General features: G+C 42.8%; 1 protein-coding gene across 1 annotated transcript in view; it reads right to left on the bottom strand.

The window, feature by feature from the left end:
* The window catches only part of LOC106604562 (leucine-rich repeat and immunoglobulin-like domain-containing nogo receptor-interacting protein 2), a 309,642-nt gene extending 288,473 nt beyond the window's left edge, over positions 1-21,169 (bottom strand). The window contains exon 1 of the mRNA XM_014199313.2: positions 20,556-21,169. The gene's annotated coding sequence lies outside the window, so the exon portion shown is untranslated. The remainder of the gene's footprint in view (positions 1-20,555) is intronic.
* Positions 21,170-21,842: the final 673 nt, after the last annotated feature.

Genomic DNA, 21,842 nt, shown 5'->3' with positions numbered 1-21,842 from the left:
CAAGATATTCACAAAGTTTGTGATGAATGACAAGTTGTTTCTTCATACAAAATAGATTTGGGGTTTAAAAGTCAATTAAGCTGCTTAATTTTAGGGGTTTAGTGAAGGCGGGTCATTGACCCTTAGGACAAGGGGAGTATACGGAATGTTAAGACTACACAAGGGTTAAGTCTAGTACAGGCTTCCATCTCTGACTGTGTACTGTGCAGTAATTGGTGAGATAATGTACACCTCAACCTAGCCAAGTCTCTGTCGTCAGTTTGCACACGAATGGACTGGGCATATCAATGGAAGAACTTCAGAGATAGCCGTACTTATCAATTGTACTTATCAATTGATGCTCATTATAATACCAGATCATCTCCATAGACAACTTTCAAGATGTTGGCTCCCTTTTGAACACAACACAACAGCCTGGTCCCTAAATTTTAGCCAAATTTCTGCATTCCTCTCCTCATCCAAAAACCACCTGATAGTGGTTGGTTTCCCCATCTACTGTAGCTGCTGACTGAAGATGGCGTCAGGGTTGGCACAGAAAATAGGTTGTGCACAGAATAACATTTTGGGTCACTGTCTGTTATCATGTGTCGTGAGTGTGTTTAGGAGGGGTGAATAGTACTCTCTGTGTGGTGTGGCAGAGGCAACCATTCCACATACTATTCAGCAGATTAAAAATGCATGCGTTTATATATAGCAATGCATGAAGGGAACCATCTAATTTTTTTAATCTCTTCTCCTTCACTCTTGTGGTTTGTCTTGACATTGTCACCTGAATCCGCTGCTAAAAAGGGAATATGTTTCCCCCACAAACATGTAGAGAATTAGTTTGAATGGGTTTGAAGTCCTTTCATGTAGAACTAGTGGTCCTCTTTAGCTCAGTTGGTAGAGCATCATGCAACGCAACACCAGGAATGTGGGTTTGATTACTGGGACCACCCCTATGTAAAATGTATGCATACATGACTAAGTCGCTTTGGATAAAAGCATCTGCTAAATGGCATATATTTATTCTATCAAATGAATTTCTCTTGAGTGGTTTTAGAAATAATGCATCTTACCATGTTCACATCTTTTAAATAATTCAACTTAGTAAAGTGTTGTGAATGGGCACAATTTCTACCACAGGTAAAGTGTGTGTGCTTGAGTGTGTGATTACGTCCTTTGGAGCAGTGAGCTACGCAGGGAGTCAATACACAAGACTGTACTTTAGAGGCATTTTGTTAAGTATGTGATGACTCCCAGTAGTGCAAATATCCCAGCAAAATATACACTGAGTATACTAAACATTAGGAACACCTTCCTAATATTGAGTTGCACCCACAATGTTTTGTATGCTCAAATCATATCAGCTATATCCTTTTCTCCTCCCCATTATCCAACCTGTAGTTGAAACCCCATTCACATAATGTAGCTCACTACAGATTATCACTCTTTGTAGCCTTTCTCATGTTTTAGGTGTGCCAGGTCACCCGTGATACAAGTCAGTATTCGACATCCATCCATGTCTGCGTATGTCAGGAGATGACGTGGAAACCGGCCACTAGGGGGTAACAATGAGTGCTGTTACCTTTGGGTTTCCAAGAACATTGTGGACGGGGATTGCAGATGGGCATAAGCGTCGGCCTCTGATTCTGAAGGTTGCGAGTTCAAATAATAGAAAGTTGTTTTTGAAATATTAGTTTTAAGCCTATCCCCAACATTTACCTATACATAAACATTTTGGAGTTTATGCCTAACCTTAAGAACTTGGAGTTAATGCCTGAACTTAACCTTAAACTTAAATTTGACGTTTGGAACAACTTCGAAATTTCACGTTTGAGAAACATGTATGAAATGGCTAATTCTGACGTGAGGCTGTGAGAGTTGGTAGTTGTAGGTACCTTACATGTCCCTTTTCACGAAAGCTACTGGACATCTTTTCAAAAACATGTTGCATGCAGAATCATAGAGTGTATGAATTCAACCCTATACATTAATTCAAATACAGTGCCTTGCAAAATAATTCATCCCCCTTGGTGTTTTCCTTTTCTGTTGTGTTACAACCTGTCATTTAAATGGATTTTTATCTGGAGTCCAAATTGGTGAAGTGAAATGAAAAAAATGACTTGTTTCAAAATTCTACAAAATCAAAAATGGAAAAGTGGTTGCATGCATATGTATTCACCCCCTTTGCTATGAAGCCCGTAAATAAGATCTGGTGCAACCAATTACCTTCAGAAGTCACATAATTAGTTCAATAACGTCCACCTGTGTACAATTTAAGTGTCACATGATCTGTCACATGATCTGAGTATATCTACACCTGTTCTGAAAGGCCCCAGAGTCTGAAACACCACTAAGAAAGGGGCACCACCAAGCAAGCAGCACCATGAAGACCAAGGAGCTCTCTAAACAGGTCAGGGACAAAGTTGTGGAAAAGTACAGATCAGTGTTGGGTTATAAAAAAATATCAGAAACTTTGAACATCCCACGGAGCACCATTAAATCCATTATTAAAAAATGTGAAGATTATGGCACCACAATAAACCTGCCAAAAGAGGGCCGCTCACCAAAATTCACAGACCAGGCAAGGAGGGCATTAATCAGAGAAGCAACAAAGAGACCAAAGATAACCCTGAAGGAGCTGCAAAGCTCCACAGCGTTGATTGGAGTATCTGACCGTAGGACCACTTTAAGCCGCACACTCCACACAGCTGGGCTTTACGGAAGAGTGTCCAGAAAGAATCCATTACCTAAAGAAAAAAATAAGCAAACAAGTTTTGTGTTCGGCAAAAGGCATGTGGTAGACTCCCCAAACATATAGAATAAGGTACTCTGATTTAGCTTTTTGGCCATCAAGGAAACGCTATGTCTGGCGCAAACCCAACACCTTTCATCACCCCAAGAACACCATCCCCACAGTGAACCACGGCGGTTGTAGCGTCGTGGTTCACTGTGGGGATGTTTTTCCATCGGCAGTGACTTTGAAACTGGTCATAATTGAAGGAATGATAGATGGCACTAAATACAGGGAAATTCTTGAAGGAAACCTGTTTCAGTCTTCCAAAGATTTGAGACTGGTAAGGAGGTTAACCTTCCAGCAGGACAATGACCCTAAGCATACTGCTAAAGCAACACTTGAGTGGTTTAAAGGGAAATATTTAAATATATTGGAATGGCCTAGTCAAAGGCCAGACTTCAATCCAATTGAGAATCTGTGGTATGACTTAAAGATTGCTGTACACCAGCGGAACCCATCCAACTTGAAGGAGCTGGAGCAGTTTTGCCTTGAAGAATGGCCAAAAATCCCAGTGGCTAGAGCTTCAAGTTCATCCAAGCTTATAGAGACATACGCTAAGAGACTTGCAGCTGTAATTGCTGAAAAGGTGGCTCTACAAAGTATTGACTTTGTTAGGGGTGAATAGTTATGCACGCTGAAGTTTTCAGTTTTTTTGTCTTATTTCTTGTTTACTTCATAATAAAACATATATATCTTCAAAGTGGTAGGCATGTTGTGTAAATCAAATGATACAAACCCCCCAAAAATCTATTTTATTCCAGGTTGTAAGGCGAGAAAATGCCAAGGGGGTGAATACTTTCGCAAGCCACTGTAAACGTTAAAGATTAAGTAGGCTATACATGCTCACTGCAGAGCGCAGATGCGCTGGATAGTAACAATGGTTAAGCAGAGGTATTACATCCCCTATTGAAATTCCAGGAGAGTTCCTCCTAAGCCTCAGACAATCACAGACAAGCTCCTGTTGAATAATTTAACTATTTGACTCGCCGACTGTTCTCATTCAGTATCTCCCACTCACTTCCTCTTCCTCTGTCTTCATGGTTTCACTCCAGACCTCCTGGCAGAGATTAAGGGGTGTGTATTAAACAAGCGCTGACAGAACTGACAGACCGACACCTTAGTGTCCACCAAGACCACCGATCTGATCCAAAACACACCAAAAGAGCTTTGTTTCCATGCTGACAGGTTTTTGACAGGGCAAGATGTTTCTCGCAATCACACACACAACTCCCCCTCCACCAATCCTCCCGCCCCACCACACACAGCGCTCACTGTCTGAGCCAGTGTGATATACAACCCCTCTTTTTTCCTTTCAGTATGGATGGGAGCCATCATGTGACCAGTGGATCCAGAGCTGGGCATAAAGTCTCCCCATGAAGGTCCCCCGCCATCCATTATTCGATCATCAGCAAAGCCCAGGGCCCGGGGATTTTACAGTATTGCAAGCTCATTGATTTATAATTCACAGCTGTGCTGGCAACCAAGGGTAGGAATTACACATGTTGACAATAGCCGCCACGCTTGTACTAGAGGAAGTAAAGGTCATCATTTAGATGCCGTGACAAAGGGGGGGCATTAGTGTCTTGTGTGCATCCAATTCCACTAGAGGAAAGGTGCATCCGTCGTGCTGTAGACATGTTCGTTTAATCTTTGTCAACTTTAAGGTGTCTGTTCGTTAATTTGATTCAGCATACTGTTCCATCCCCATTTAGCACAGCAGTGTGTATATGTATGTACTCTGACAACACATTTGCTGTACACCATATGTATTATATATATATATTATATTGTTTATCTTATTCTCATAAGCCTGTTGGGTGTTTCAGTTGTTCAAGAATAGGGATTGGATCTGTCCATCAAGAACCCTGCACCCCCCAACCACACACACACACACACTAAGCATTCATTGTGAGACTCTTGATATGTGGCTGACTTGTCATATAACAACCCACCAGCGAACGGCAGGCTGCTGCTTTAGCACAGGATTACTTCCTCCAGCAAAACACCCATCTCTTTGAACGATGAAAACACCTCTTGAGAGAGCTACCACTTGACAATAAAACCTCCAGCATCTGTCTGAATAGGAGAGATGGGGAGCTTTCTCGGTTAAGCATGTTTCTCGGTACAGCAGTATCACAGTGGCACGGGGCTAATGATTCCCTCACCCCACTGACAGCTAGACTCAGATTAAATGGAAAAAAGAGAAGGGAAATCTGCAAGAGCTTAAAAGAGCAAGTGACACAGCACTCCCTTTCCATATTCATCCTCAGTTCACGCTACAGACCGAAAATTAGAGTGGAGGTGGGAGAAGATAGTGCCATGCTGCATATCAAGAAATTAAAATGAATGCAAAATAAAGTCTTTAATGTCAATGTTGAGGTAATTTGGGGTGCAAATATACTATATGTCTTCATTATTTACTGACTCAATAACAAACTGCTTGGGGAGTTATGTAGTACCAGAGGTGAAAAGTCTGATTTCATAACATACTGTAGGTATGGAAACATTTACATGAATTTAAAGTACAGTGCCGATAAAAAGTATTTGCCCCTTTCTAATTTTCTCTACTTTTGCATATTTTTAATACTGAATGTACATCAACCCAAACCTAATATTAAATAAATGGAACCTGAGTAAACAAATAACAACAATTACATACTTATTTAATTAACAAAGTTATGCAACACCCAATGAACCTGTGTGAAAAAATAATTGCCCCATTCCACTCAATAACTGGTTGTGCCACCTTTAGCTGCAATGACTGCAGCCAAAAATGACCTGTAGTTGTTGATCAGTCTCTCATGTCACTGTGGAGTAATTGTGGCCTACTGTTCCATGCAGAACTATTGTAACTTAGCAAAATTTGTGGGATTTAAAGCATGAACTGCTCGTTTCAAGTCCTGCCACAACATGTTAACTTGGGATTAGGTGTGTATTTTCGGTGTGCATGTTAGGACAGGCTAAAATGTATACAATCCAAGTCTGACCTGAAGAAATCTCTGTCTTTATTTTTGCACTGTAGAAAGAAGGTGGGGTAAATTGTGTGTCTGTGTGTATTCGAGCGTGAAAGTTACATGAGTACCAATCATAATTTCTATGGTGAACCAGCGACACAACAACCTAATGCCCCCTAGAGCTTTGAGGCAGGATCTTATCTCTAAACTCCTCAAAGGGGCTCTCTCTCTCCTCTTCCCTCTCTCTAGGGACTCTCTCCTTTTCAAGTGCTCTGTCACGCCCTGACCTTAGAGATCTAATTTATTCTCTATGTTTGGTTAGGTCAGGGTGTGACTCATGTGGGAATATCTATGTTTTCTATTTCTTTGTTTTTGAGCCAGTGTGGTTCCCAATCAGAGGCAGCTGTCTATCGTTGTCTCTGATTGGGAATCATACTTAGGCAGCCTGTTTTCCACCTGAGTTTTGTGGGAGGTTATTTTCTGTTTAGCGTATGTACCTGACGGAACTGTGTGTTTTTGGTTTTCCCTTTTGTTATTTTGTTTGAGTGTTTATTGAAAATAAATAATCATGAGCACTTACCACGCTGCACTTTGGTCCACTTCTTCAACTACAAACGACGAGTGTTACATGCTCTCTCATTCTTGACTGCTGGTATGAGGTTCTTACTGTGGAATGCAGTGTTTTGTTTTCGCCAAAGTATAACTTTTTGGATGACATGGGTCCCATTATGCCTGGAAAAAACCAAACACTGCATTGCATAGTAAGAACCGCAAACCAACAGTCAAGCATGATGGTGGTAGTGTGATGGTTTGGGGACCGCAGGATGGGACCGCTGAGTACTGAAGAGAGTAGCGCGTAAAAAATTGTCTGTCCTCAGTTGAAACTCTCACTACTGAGTTCCAAACTGCCTCTGGAAGCAACGTCAGCAACTGTTAGTCCGAAAACCTTAATAAAATGGGTTTCCATGGCCAAGCAGCAGCACACAAGCCTAAGATCACCATGCACAATGCCAAGCATGGAGTGGTATAAAGCTCGCCGCCATGGGACTTTGAAGCAGTGGAAATGTGTTATCTGGAGTGATGAATCACGCTTCACCATCTGGCAGTCAGCGCAGGAGAACGCTACCTGCCCCAATGCATAGTGCCAACTGTAACGTTTGGTGGAGGAGGAATAATGGTCTGGGGCTCTTTTTCATGGTTCGGGCTAGGCTCCTTAGCTCCAATGAAGGGAAATCTTAACAGTACAGCATAGAATGACATTCTAGGCGATTCTGTGCTTCCAACTTTGTGGCAAGGCTCTTTCCTGTTTCAGCTTGACAATGCCCCCGTTTACAAAGCCAGGTCCATACAGAAATGGTTTGTCGAGATTGGAGTGGAAGAACTTGACCTGCACAAAGCCCTGAGCTCAAACCCGTTGAACACCTTTGGGATGAATTGGAACGTAAACTGCGAGCCAGGCCTAATCACCCAACATCAGTGCCCAACCTCATTAATGCTCTTGTGGCTGAATGGAAGCAGGTGCCCGCAGCAATATTCCAACATCTAGTGGAAAGGGTTCCCAGAAGAGTGCAGGCTGTTGTAGCAGCAAAGGGCGGACCAATTCCATATTAATGCACATGATGTTCGACGAGCAGGTGTCCACATACTTTTGGCCATGTAGTGTATTTTCGGTGTACATATTAGGACAGGCAAAATTGTATACAATCCAAGTCTGACCTGAGGAAAGCTCTTTATTTATGCACCATAGAAAGGTGAGGTAAATTGGGTGTCTGTGTGTAACGTGCATGAAAGTTACATGACTACCAATCATCATTTCTATGGTGAACCAGCGATACAACAAACTAATGCCCCCTAGAGCATTGAGGCAGGATCTTATCTCAAACTTCTCAAAGACCTCTCTCTCTTCTTCCCTCTCTCTAGGGGCTCTCTGGCTCCTCTTCCCTCTCTCTAGGGGCTCTCTCGCTCCTCTTCCCTCTCTCTAGGGGCTCTCTTTCTCCTCTTCCATCTCTCTAAGGGCTCTCTCTCCTCGCCCCTCTCTCTAAGGGTTCTCTCTCTCCTTTTCCCTCTCTCTAAGGGCTCTCTCCTTTTCCCTCTCTCTAAGGGCACTCTCTCTCCTCGTCCCTCTCTCTAGGGTCTCTCTCAAAGGGTTCTCTCTCTCTCTCCTATTCTCTCTCTCTAGGGACTCTCTCTCTCCTCTTCCCTCTCTCTAGAGTCTCTCTCTCCACGTCCCTCTCACTAAGGGTTCTCTCTCTCTCCTATTCTCTCTCTCTAGGGACTCTCTCTCTCTCTCCTCTTCCCTCTCTCTCTCTAGGGACTCTCTCTCTCCTATTCTCTCTCTAGGGACTCTCTCTCTCTAGGGTCTCTCTCTCCTCGTCCCTCTCGCTAAGGGTTCTCTCTCTCTCCTCGTCCGTCTCTCTAAGGGTTCTTTCTCTCTCCTCTTCTCTCTCTCTAGGGACTCTCTCTTTCTCTCTCTAGGGTCTCTCTCTCTCCTCGTCCCTCTCGCTAAGGGTTCTCTCTCTCCTATTCTCTCTCACTAGGGACTCTCTATCCTCTTCCCTCTCTCTAGGGGCTCTCTCTCTCTCCTATTTTTTTCTCTCTCTCTCTCTCTCTCTCTCTCTCTCTCTGTCCTCTTCCCTCTCTCTAGGGTCTCTCTCTCTCTCCTTGTCCCTCTCTCTAAGGGTTCTTTCTCTCTCCTCTTCTCTCTCTCTAGGGGCTCTCTCTCTTTCCTCTTCCCTCTTCTCATGGGCTCTCTCTCTCTCTCACTCTTCCCTCTCTCACAGAAAGAAAGCATGTGGCTCTTCAAGGATCAATTTCCACATGGTGGATGAAACCCTTGAATGGGACATAACCTAGCAGTTGTAGTGGAGCTGGTGGAGAGTTTCAAGTTCCTCTGTGTCCACATCACTAAGGAATTAATGTGCTCCACACACGCACACAGTTGTGAAGAGGGCATGACAGCGCCTTGTCCACCTCAGGAGGTTGAAAAGATTTGGCATGGGCCCTCAGATACTCAAAAAGTTATACAGCTGCACCATTGAGAGCATCTTGATTGGCTGCACCACCGCTTGGTACTGCCAGGCACTGCAAAGCACCCAACCACAAGGCCATGAGTATGGCCCAGTACATCACTGGGTCAGAGCTCCTTGCCATCCAAGACCTCTATTCCAGGCGGTATCAAAGGAAGGCCCTAAAAAATTTCAGAATCCAGCCACCCAAGTCATAGACTGTTCTCTCTGCTATCGCACGGCAAGCGGTACCGGAGCACCAAGTCTGGAACCAACAGGACCCTGAACAGCTTCTACCCCCAAGCCATAAAACTGCTTAACAAAACTGCTAAATAGCTAATCAAATGCCTACACGGACTACCTGCATCGACCCTTTTTTCACTGACTCCCTTGCTCTGACTCTATATATGCACGCACACGCACACACACACTGACACCCCAACACACATATACACACTACTTAGGCCCACACACATAACATGCACACATGCATACTGGCACAACACACACTCACACACACACACACTGCTGCTGCCACAGCTCAGTCTATTATCTATCCTGTTGCCTAGTCACTTTACCCCTACCTAGATGTACATAGCTACCTCAATTACCTCGTACCCCTGCACATCGACTCAATACTGGTACTCCCTGTATATAGCCATGTTATTACCTCGTACCCCTGCACATCAACTCAGTAATGGTACTCCCTGTATACAGTATAGCTAAGTTTATTACCTCGTACTCCTGCACATCCACTCCTCAGTACGGGTACTGCCTGTATATAACCATGTTATTACCTTGTACTCCTGCACATCCACTCAGTACTAATACTGCCTGTATATAGCCATGTTATTACCTCATACCCCTGCACATTGACTCCGTACTGGTACTCCCTGTATATAGCCATGTTATTACCTCAGACCCCTGCACATCCACTCAGTACTGCTACTACCTGTATATATCCATGTTATTACTTCATACCCCTGCACATCCACTCAGTACTGGTTCTCCCTGTATATAGCCATGTTATTACCTTGTAACCCTGCACATCCACTCAGTACTGGTACTCCCTGTATATAGCCATGTTATTACCTTGTAACCCTGCACATCCTCTCAGTACTGGTACTCTGTATGCACAGTTTATACAGTAGCCATGTTATTTTTACTTCTTATTGTTATTCATTATTCACTGTGTATTTATTACTCATGTCACAATTCCGATGTTATCTTTTTTATCTTTAACTCTGGAAAAGGACCCATAAGTCTACACCTGTTGTTTACGAAGCATGTGACAAATAACATTTTATTTTATCTCATGAGCCAAGACATAAGGAGACAATCATTTTGCTACCCAAGCGTCAGTGGCCAATCTACGTGCAGAGAGTCTTCAAGGCATGCAGAAACCCCACATTCCGCTTCCACAACTCATTGTTAAAGCAGACAAATGCACGACTTGGTCTACTGCTCTGACAGTACAGGCCTGAAGAGACTGAGGATCAATGGCTTGAACTAATAAGACCAGACCCAATGTCCTAATGTTCTGTTATTCTTTCGATTTGGTCTTTTCTTATTTGTCCATGTCAAATAATTGGATTTGTGTCTGAATAGTCAAAATTATCATGCATAATGTCTGTGCAAATTTGAAAAGACTTTCTTCGATTAACAAAAGGGAAACATTGGACTCTAGAATCAAGTTTACAAGTCAGGATTAGACCTTTGCTAATTCTCCCCCACTCAACTCTAATCCACTGTGCTGATTAAGTCAACATCCTTTACCAGGACACAAATTACTCCATAACAGGCTTACCAGGACAACATTGCTAACCATCACAACATTGCTTATTAGGACAACAAATGCTGCAAGGAGTTATATTCAACTGGCTCCCCACACACAGCACTTTTGTAACCGTCTAAAGAACGAAGTGGTCAATACTCTAAATACCTACGTGGCTTAATTGCTGAATAACTGGGGCAGAGAGAAAGAGGGGGGAGGTGGCAAAGTCGTCGTGAGGACACCTCAAAGTGGCTGATGAAGGCAAAACACACAATCGATGGCCCTGCCATTGCTCCCTTATCAATCTTATCAGGTTTTACAATATAGGCAGGTTTTTTCAGTTTTTAAATACAGCTGAAGTCAGAAGTTTACATACACTTAGGTTGGAGTCATTAAAACTCATTTTTCAACCACTCCACAAATTTCTTGTTAACAAACTGTAGTTTTGGCAGACCGATTATTTCACATACAATTCACTGTATCACAATTCCAGTGGGTCAGAAGTTTACATACACTGAGATGACTGGGCCTTTAAACAGCTTGGAAAATTCCAGAAAAGGATGTCATGGCTTCTGATAGGCTAATTTACATAATTGGAGTTAATTGGAGGTGTACCTGTGGATGTATTTCAAGGCCTACCTTCAAACTCAGTGCCTCTTTGCTTGACATCATGGGAAAATCTAAAGAAATCAGCCAAGACCTCAGAAAAAAACTGTAGACCTGCACAAGTCTGGTTCATCATTGGGAGCAATTTCCAAACGCCTGAAGGTACCACGTCCATCTGTACAAACAATAGTACGCAAGTATAAACACCATGGGACCACAGAGCCGTCATACTGCTCAGGAAGGAGACACGTTCTGTCTCCTAGAGATGAACGAACTTTGGTGCGAAAAGTGCAAATCAATCCCAGAACAAGAGCAAAAGACCTTGTGAAGATGCTGGAGGAAACAGGTACAAAAGTATCTATATCCACAGTAAAATGAGTCCTATATCGACATAACCTGATTGTCAAAACAATAACCTGTTCTGCAGCAACGGATGTTCCCCAGTAAAAATCCAGTGCTGCAGCGCGCCATAATTGCTAACTAGCTAGTTAGTTGGCTAGCTAACACAAAATGATACATTCTTACTTCTTAATCCGACACAAAAATGTAACTTTAATTATATACACACATTGACTTGTTGCTACCAGATCCACTCAACAAAATCATCAGGCAAGATACATTTCTCTCACAACAGCCAACAATATAAACTAAATTTGTCTAGCATACGAGTGCAGTGTTTGACGGCCACATTTTATACATCAAAGTTAGCTAGCAGTAATTACCCCACTATCAACCACTCTCTCCCCCTTACTAATCTTTCTCTCCTAGCTCTTCGTCTGCTCCCTCCATAACGCAACTATATTTTACACAAGTTTTTTGCTCACTTAGCTTCAATTAAGACACATACTGTAGTTTTAATGAACCGGTAGCTTGTGCTAGGCATGTATTATCGATTTCACATTATGAGACCAAGCTAGTGGTTTGTTTACATGTAGTAAAACAAATACTAGGCTGACACCATGTGGTGATAATGTTGAACTGCATATTAATTACACCAGGATGATACATTACATGAAGCAAACAAATTGCAACTATTTCAAGCAACATGTATTTTGAAATTAAATCAAATTAACCTTAATATTACTTTCTACACCCTCTTAACAGTGATATTTGCTAATAATGTCTCTCTCCTGAGCATGTCATCCTTAAGGCCTACTTTCATTACAAGGGTAGGGCTTGCTCTAATCCATTTCATGGCGGCATGTCCAGTAGCTGTAGAAGTCAAATCTGGTAGAATATAATTTGGTTACCCACATTAACTGTCTAATGAAAAAAAACACACACACACACACACACACACACTGATCTTGCCCATATCAATCCAGCCATTTATTTTTATTAGCAAATTATTAACACAGACAACTTCTCAGATGCTTTTCCTATTTCTAATAGTATCATTTCAAATGCAGAAAACGTCTCTGTAAAATGTTAACAATGTGTGAGGATTTGCGAATCCTGTTTCATACAAATGACAAGCCACACGTACAACTGCCAATACAAATCCCATCATATGTCTACATTGGACGTGCTCATGAGGCCAATACTAATCCCATCATATGTCTGCATTGGACATGCCCACGAGGCTAATACTAATCCCATCATATGTCTGCATTGGGCATGCCCACGAGGCCAATACGAATCCCATCATATGTCTGCATTGGATGTGCCCACGAGGCCAATACGAATCCCATCATATGTCTGCATTGGACATGCCCACGAGGCCAATACTAATCCCATCATATGTCTGCATTGGACATGCCCACGAGGCCAATACTAATCCCATCATATGTCTGCATTGGACATGCCCACGAGGCCAATACTAATCCCATCATATGTCGGCACTGGACATGCCCACAAGGCCAATATTAATCCCATCATATGTCGGCATTGGACATGCCCACGAGGCCAATACTAATCCCATCATATGTCAGCACTGGACATGCCCACGAGGCCAATACTAATCCCATCATATGTCTGCAATGGGAATGCATGCCTCACATCCACTGTAACCAATTGGGTAGACCACGTATAGTGGTGGCAAGAGAAAAATCCCCTGGAGAGTGACCACAGTGAAGGGTAACTTTTACATTGGCTGCAATGTAGGAGTTCCATCCCCGTATGGCTGACCAGGCCAGGACACAAACCCTAATCAAGTTACACGTGTAGCTAGCATGCCAACAACTGGAGGAGGACAGTGAGTGTAGCAGAATTAAGCAAATCGGTGCTCAAAATCGCAGGAGGAGATCCTCCAGAGCCGAGATGCTTACAGTATTAAAACAAATACACATTCATGATAGACAGGAGGAGACACTACTTCAACTCTCAGGGCGAATGACATCACATCACAGGGCTACTAGAACTCAACAGCAGCTCACCTCTGCTACAGTCACACCCCTTTCACCTCTTCCTATGCCACCGACAGTATAACTCAGCCACCGACTGTGATCTGAGTCAATGTAGCAGAATTAAATACCCACAAAATTAATAATGTGGGTGCAAGATTGACTCAGTTGACAATCTGCTTTTCTGGCTGCTGATATTAATGAGGAGGTCAGTGAGTGTAGCAGAGGGGTGAGTGTGTTGAGGTTGATGTGGAGAAGGTCAGTGAGTGTAGCAGAGGGGTGAGTGTGTTGAGGTTGATGTGGAGAAGGTCAGTGAGTGTAGCAGAGGGGTGAGTGTGTTGAGGTTGATGTGGAGAAGGAGGAGGTCAGTGAGTGTAGCAGAGGGGTGAGTGTGTTGAGGTTGATGTGGAGAAGGTCAGTGAGTGTAGCAGAGGGGTGAGTGTGTTGAGGTTGATGTGGAGAAGGAGGAGGTCAGTGAGTGTAGCAGAGGAGTGAGTGTGTTGAGGTTGAGGTGGAGAAGGAGGAGGTCAGTGAGTGTAGCAGAGGGGTGAGTGTGTTGAGGTTGATGTGGAGAAGGAGGAGGTCAGTGAGTGTAGCAGAGGGATGAGTGTGTAGCACATGTGAGCTAGTTCACAGGTGAGTGCTATTCTCTTGAGACCTGAGACCTGTTGTGGACAGGGGATCCTAGGTCAGTCATACAGGGATTGTTACACCCACACCAATGATCAAGGACACCAGCTGCAGCTGCAAATCTGTGCAATACTATCAGACAAAATGAGAGTGAGTGATAACCAAATAAAACAGACACACAGGAAATGTTCAACGACCAAATAATACACCGTACTTAATTCAAATAATCAACACTTTATTTAAAATCATACAAAGAACGCCTATGTAGATGGTTAGTGGGTTTCGACATTCATCTTACTCCAAAACAAGAGATGATTGAATAGTTAAATGATGTGTCTAATACAAATAATAAACAGAATGTCAGTGTTGGGCTGGAACAGAAACCTGCAAACCAAATAGCTCGATCGCTAGAAGCAAGGTTGACCATACATGTTCTAGGTATATGCATTGTTACTTCTAACTTAATTTTTGTGGTCCTACAACCAATTCTAACAGTAAACCAGTACCTTAAATAACCCATTGGTGATACGAACTTCAGTCTCACCAGGACTAGGGACTTTCTTTGAGACATTCATCCACAGACACGGTTTAACAGCTTCACAGGTCTCTGTATCTGAGATTAGGAAAAACAGAAATTAGACCAGGACTTGCTTCATTATTCTAAAGTGATATAACATTTTATATTTCGTTGCAATTGAGTTTTGTCATTGTGATAGTTCTCTCTTTGAGACGGGACATCTGTTAATGAGCTAGTTAACTTAGCTACTTACTAGGTAGCTGACTTGTTTTTAGCAGATCAAGCTAACGTTTGTGTAATTTAAAAAACTAATATTTGATGGCTGTCGATCCTATTTATATGTAGCTAGCCAGTTCCCTGACATTACCGAGAATAGATGGTTAACTTGATAAAAATCTTACCCGTCTGCTACACATCATCCTGGCGCTTTCACCTCCTGCTGCTGCTAATGTTACTATCCATGCAGGCAATGCAGCCCACTGCGATGCTTCTTTGGCAAATCTAGCTATACATTTTACATTTTCCCCGGACGTAAGGACTATCCCATCCCTGAATACTATGGTCAAAAATGCTAATTATGACATTGAGAAAACAACTAAACTAAGTTAGCTTAGCTAGCTAGCTGTTTACAGCTGTGACAGAACAGCTGTTGTGTACAAATGCACCGGAAGTTCTTTGGAGTTTCAGGGTCACTTCCGCTCCTCCTAAAAAATATGTTAAAAAGGTCTATAAGTGGAAAGTCTCATAACTTTCAATCCCTCTATGTTTGATATTCTATTCTTCAACAAAAAAGCATATTGAATCTCATTTGTTATAAATTCACATATTTGTTACACCAGTCAGTCCCCTCCAACGTAACTGCAGCTAAGGGCATATTATAATAATCTTTGATGTGTTCAAAGCCAAATCTTACCCTCTCTCTGTTCTCCTTCTGTAAACATAATAGTGCTTAAGTAAACGTGCTGTCAGGTTGGCATTTCAGTGCTATTGTCGGAATTCAATAAGTGTGAGAAGCCAAGCTGTGGCAGACTGATAGTGTCACAACACCTTACTGTGCTCTCCCACGCGTTGTGGTGGCATACTGGGCTTGTGTGGAGCCTGAGAAGACCTGGACAGATATTAAAGGCATCAAACCTCAGTTCAAGGTCAACCTGGGGTGCCTTCACTTAAGTCAGACAGACAACCTGAGGTAATTGGATCTTCTGTTCTTCATGGATTGAGGCCAACAGATGTCTATTCTCCCCCTTTCCATCACAACTGCCATTTGGCACAAAGTCCTCTCACCCCGCGCTCACCCCTCTGACTCTTACTAAAGCTTCATGTCGACACAAGCGGGAGAAGCAAAGGGAACTTTGCTGGAGGTGGCCCTCAGACGCTAGTCCCCACAGCTCACTCAAAGGTCACGCTCGAAAGTGACATAGGTGGCAAGGTCAGTGTCAATGGAAGTCGTCTGCGATCTGTCCTCAAGCCTCAGCCTCTCCCTGTGTGCTCTTCCAAGATGGACTGCCACCAGCAGTCACTCTGCCACCCACCACAGAAGCAGGGAACAGAGGATGCTGCCACACCATGCCCTCACATTGTGCCGTGCGACAAGGGCACTGTGCTGGGTTCATGCACTGAATAGTAAAAAGTTTCCTTTTGATTATTATTTTTGGTGTAAGAACTGCAAACCCCCACTACCTTTAGCAGCACTGGTGCTACAAGCAGGCCACATTTAAGAGAACTAGAGACACTCCATTTCACAAAGCAATGTTTGGCTGACTTTGATGGGATTCAATGAGTTGGAGGGTAATTGGAAGGAGCGGTGTCCATGATGATGGGAGTTTTACAATGCTGATGAGTAAACATATTCCATAAATGGCCCAGCTGTTGTAGTGTATGGTGTTTTGCTTTATCAGGAAAATAGGGGGGGGGTCCTTAACAGCTTCTACCCCAAAGCCATAAGACTGCTGAACAATTAATCAAATGGCCAACAGATTATTTACATGTACAATATATATATTTTTTTACACTGCTGCTACTCACTGCCTATTATCTATTCATAGTCACTTCACCCCTACCTACATGTACAAATTACCTCGACTAACCTGTACCCAGACACATTGACTCAGTACCGGTACCCCCTGTATATTGCCTCGTTACTATTATTTTATTATTTTACATTATTTGTATTTTTTTTTACTTTTGTTTGTTTGGTAAATATTTTCTTAACTCTTTCTTGAACTGCACTGTTGGTTAAGAGCTTAAACATTGTTTAATTAAACATGTCACGGTAAAGTCTACACGTTTTATTTTATTGATTTGATATGTGGAAGCATGTGGCTAAGTAAAGCCTGAAATGTATTTATAATCAGCCTGAAATGGATTTATCAGCGGTGCATCTATCAGCCTGTCAGATATTGAATATTCACCCAAGGAATCCTTTTAACAAGTAACAGTAGAGGAGAAAGCGTGTGCAAGCCCAAATCAAATCATTTTTGAAAGCAGATGGAAGACGGTCATTCATGTTTGCGCTATGTCAACAAGACACAGCCTTTGTCTATTTTCATAATGACCTGTGTTATTCTTTCGCCAAGCCACAGTATGACAATGCCATTCAGGTTCTTCACTGTATCCGACAAAGGTCATCGTGTTAAAAAAACCTGAAACCCAATGTTGACAGAACTGAGAGCATTGATTTTCCTATGCCTTAATGGACTGTCTAAAAATATGCCGCTGTGCTCGGGCCACGTCTTCCCTTTCATACAGTTCAACCACGCTACTTCCGACAGAGAAATTATGTGCTTAACCTCCTTTAATGGTGGAATTTTTGCTTCTACAGTCTAGATAATAACATGACGACGCTAATGTTACAGTAATGTCCTGTTGAGAGCGTTTTAGACAGTTGGGAAGGAGGCCTGAAGTATTGACATTTTAAGATGGTGGCATTTTAGAATACTACAGTTAATTACCCTGGACTGAAAGAAGATTGTTTAATGTCCACTTAAAGGCCGAGAACCCTATGCATCTCAGAGGCCTGCATAGAGCATGTTCTGGTAGAATTTCTGAGACAAATTCAATTGAAATTTCTCCTCTACATCAATGCATAGTTAGCTTATAATGGCTAGCCAACGTTGAATATGACAATCTCTAGAGCGGAAGTGGGCCTTCTTATTCATCACTGAAGGTCTGACAAGTCTCCTTGATGTATGAGTAGTCCATAGCTACTCTACCCATGATACTCCAATCCGTATAAGCACATTTTACACATGTCCTGAATTAGCTGGTGTATAAAATCGTATTCTTAAGGGGTAAAAATACAATATATTGACAAATGTTATTATTCAATATCTGTTTGGATAATGACAAAACCATTCAAAAGATCCCTCTGCTTCTGTCTGCATACACATGTTGGGTAAATTGTGAAGTAATATTGGCTATAAACTAGACTAAACAAATTCCTAATATAAATATTAGGCAAAATTCACAACTAAGCAGAAAATGCGTCATCTGTGTGGGTCCAAAAGGCATGAGATGATTGAAAATGATTTATTATAGTTAGAAGCAGGTATGTCAGTCATATTTCAGCTGCCTAGTTACGTGCATGCATACTGATTCAAACCGTAGCTGTAGGCAATAAATCAAAAGCACAGCATTTTTGCCATCAAAGTTGTTTTCTTCTCTAATGTCTACCCCCTGTGAATGTGCTGTCTACAATTCAGAGTAATCACTGGGAAAATAAAAATGCCTTCTATTCGCCTTCCATACTATAATTCAGTGGATGCATAATCCAGGTGAAATAGTAGACCAAGTCTCTGACTCCTCCCTCAGCCACCATCAGACAGCACATATTCCTTTTACAAGGGTTGGGCAAACACACTCAAACAAGCATACACACAAACACACACACACTCTCTCTCTCTCTCTCAAACAAGCATACATACACTCAAATAAGCATACACACACTCAAATAAGCATACACACACACACACACACACACACACACACACACACACACACACACACACACACACACACAAATATATATACACACACACTCAAACAAGCACACTCAAACAAGCATACACACAAACATATACACACTGACACAAACATCTACACACACACAAACATGTACACACACACAAACATGTACACACACACAAACATGTACACACACACAAACATGTACACACACACAAACATGTACACACACACACTCAGACGCACACATACCTGGACTAAATCGTTTAGCAGATTCAAAATGCTGTGAAAGCAAAATCGGTGTTGCTAATCCACACTGAAAAGCAGTACAAGGCTGAATGAGGTCCAAATCAGAGATTCCCTTCACCGTGTAACCCCGGATCAGAGTCTATGCGGACATGGTTAACACTCAATAAAACATCAAAGAGGACGAAGCTCACAGCTCTGGACACATACAACCACACACTGAATACACACACACACACACACACACACACACACACACACACACACACACACACACACACACACACACACACACACACTAAATGCACGTCCGCCATAATGCCCATTAGATTACACCTATATCTGGACCGGACAAACGATAAGATGAAAGGCCAACATTCTCTTTCATGAGTAATTCCAATACCAGAGCTTTGTCACTTTAATCTCTGAACCATTAGGACAGGCACCATCCTATATACATCCACCAGCTAGCTATAAATTACAGATAAGAATTAGCCAGTCCTATTGGTGGACATTTAGCGACTGTACGTATGAAACTGTCATCAACTTCATTTCACCCTTTCCTGCAGTTCCACCCCCTCTACCCCCCTGTCGATGTCTCGCAAGAGGAGACACTTTTTACATTTTCATATCTAGAGGCAAAGGGATTTATTGGACCCCGCTTTGCATATTACATAAGGAGGCTGTGTCATATTCATCCTCCACGGCAGGTGCAGGGTTTGACAGGCACATGCTATTTATTATTCAATTATTTTAAATATTTCAGGGAAGACAGGATGCACATGCAATCATAAATACTTCAGCCTGTTCTTACAAAGGGGCACACGGTGTTGACAGGGAGGTGCTGTAGATTCACTACAACGATGCTGCAGTTATATTTATAAACCCCTATTTTATATCCCTCCATCATCCTATGAGTCATTTTATCCTCATTTACACACAAGGACCTTGAGGAGAGAAAACACATGCTCATCATCTACACGTTTCATCACCTTATCAGCTTAGCGTGACCAAAGATGGGCATGACAGTAAGACAGGAAAGATGCACAACTATTATGTGGGGCATGTAAGACATTTGGGCAGCATTCGAAACAGCTAAAACATGTTGTTTGCCGTCTGCTGCAATAAAGGGAAACACAGCCCTTAATATGCAGAGTAGCTGTGTTGTCGCGACTCAGAGGCAGGTGGTGAACATACAAACGTAATCCCATGTCCCAAAGATATGGCCCCTACAAAGACGAAGACAAACACTAGTGGTAATTATGCCCTTCCATCCAGCATTCCTGCAGGAAGCCACCATACAGAGACAGAGACCCCAGAGATAAATTGCTTTGCACACTGGCATCTTTTCCTTTCCAACATTCCCCCCGATACCACCCCCTCAATACCCCCCATACCACCCCCTCAATACCCCCCATACCACCCCCTCAACACCCACCATACCACCCCTCAACAGCCCTCTACCCTCTCATGCATAGATCAAAATATCCTTCCTAGAAAAAAGCAATCATCTTCCCACCGCGCATCAGGACACGGCATGAAGAAAATGAATCGCGGAAAGGCGTTATCGCAACTTTTCACGTCCTATTAGTGCCACTAAACAGTCTGGAGTTTAGTGAAACACATACCTTTCCGTCTGCTTCTTCTCTCTTTTCATTTGCTGATGAGTGTTGCCGTTACCTAATCTGAGCAGTAGCTGGCTGGCTGATACACCGGGAGAGTTGAAGATAGGTCCTTACCTTGACATGCCATCCAGGATCCTATAGTCCACAAGATTAGCTGACTGAAGCTGAGAGCTGCTCCTCCCAAAAACGAAATGATGCTGCCCAAGTCCCCCTGGAACAGGAGCCTCTGAAGTCAAAATTCCGTAAAATGTTATTTTTCCTCCTCTGAAGGATGTCCTTCACTGCTGTGTGCTCCTACTTCCTTTATTTCCCAGGTTGTGCTGTATCTTTTCTGTTGTGTCCCCCCTGGTATTCCACCTTATTAAACCCAAACACTGATTGGATCTCCTCCTCCCGTGTTGCAGGCAGGCAGCGATGAAGTGCGAGATCCACAGATGGAGAACACTCCTAGTGCGCACTGGCTCCCCCGAAAGTGACTACAGGCAGTCTGTGCTCTCCACACCTAGAAGACGGGAGCTGTCCTCTGTTCAGCACAGCATGGGGGGGACCCCCAGAGTGCAAACTTTGACACCTCTCACCACCCGATAGGAGTTAGTAGTGGATAGCAAACTATTCTTGTAATTTATTTCCCTCGATTTCCTCCTTCGATTTTTTCCCTCTCCAATGTGCCTTATTTTGTAGCTCTACTCTCTAGAACGCTGTCTCAGAGACTGGATGCTGAGAAGTGCCGGAATGAAAGCTGCTCTCTCTTTCTCTCTCTCCCCTCCCTCGCTCTCTTTCTCTACGTCTCTCTCTCTCACTCACATACTCCCCTTCCTGCCTCTCACTGCATTTCCCATCCCCTTGTTTTCTCTCCCTTCCTCTCTCTTTCCTCCCTCTCTCGCTCACTCCCAGGTCTGTTGTCTGACAATTACAGCTTTGGCATTCACAGTCATGTCAGATAGAAAGGTTGGCTGCCTGCACTCCTTAGGAATCCTTAGGGATACAAATAATGGTCAGATAAATATGGAAAAGAAAATAGAGTGAGTAAAGAAACAACATGACAACGAATGAAGGAATGAGGAACGAGGAAGTGTAAACCTCTGACTACATCATATTTGTTTCTTTATTAACTGATAAATAGCCAGCATCCCTTCAGCATGGGGCTTTTCCATCTCTCTTTTTTTGCAAACTCCTTATAGTGGATCGGGTGAGTAGTTGATGTTGGCCAACTGTCAAGATGGATTGAAGATGGAGATGAAAATAGCAGCAGCAACAGACCAGTCTTCTGCATCGAGGCAAGGACAATCCAAGCGCTATAGCAAACTGCGGAATTATACAATTAGCATCCGAAACAAAATTGCCAGCAGTTTCCTCATACACACAGAATATTACCCTGGACGCGGTTCTGATTTAGAGACA

Source organism: Salmo salar, chromosome ssa05, assembly GCF_905237065.1.
Source record: "Salmo salar chromosome ssa05, Ssal_v3.1, whole genome shotgun sequence".
Lineage (NCBI taxonomy): Eukaryota > Metazoa > Chordata > Actinopteri > Salmoniformes > Salmonidae > Salmo > Salmo salar.
Note: the sequence above shows the minus strand (reverse complement) of the source record. Positions and strands in the feature narration are given on the sequence as shown.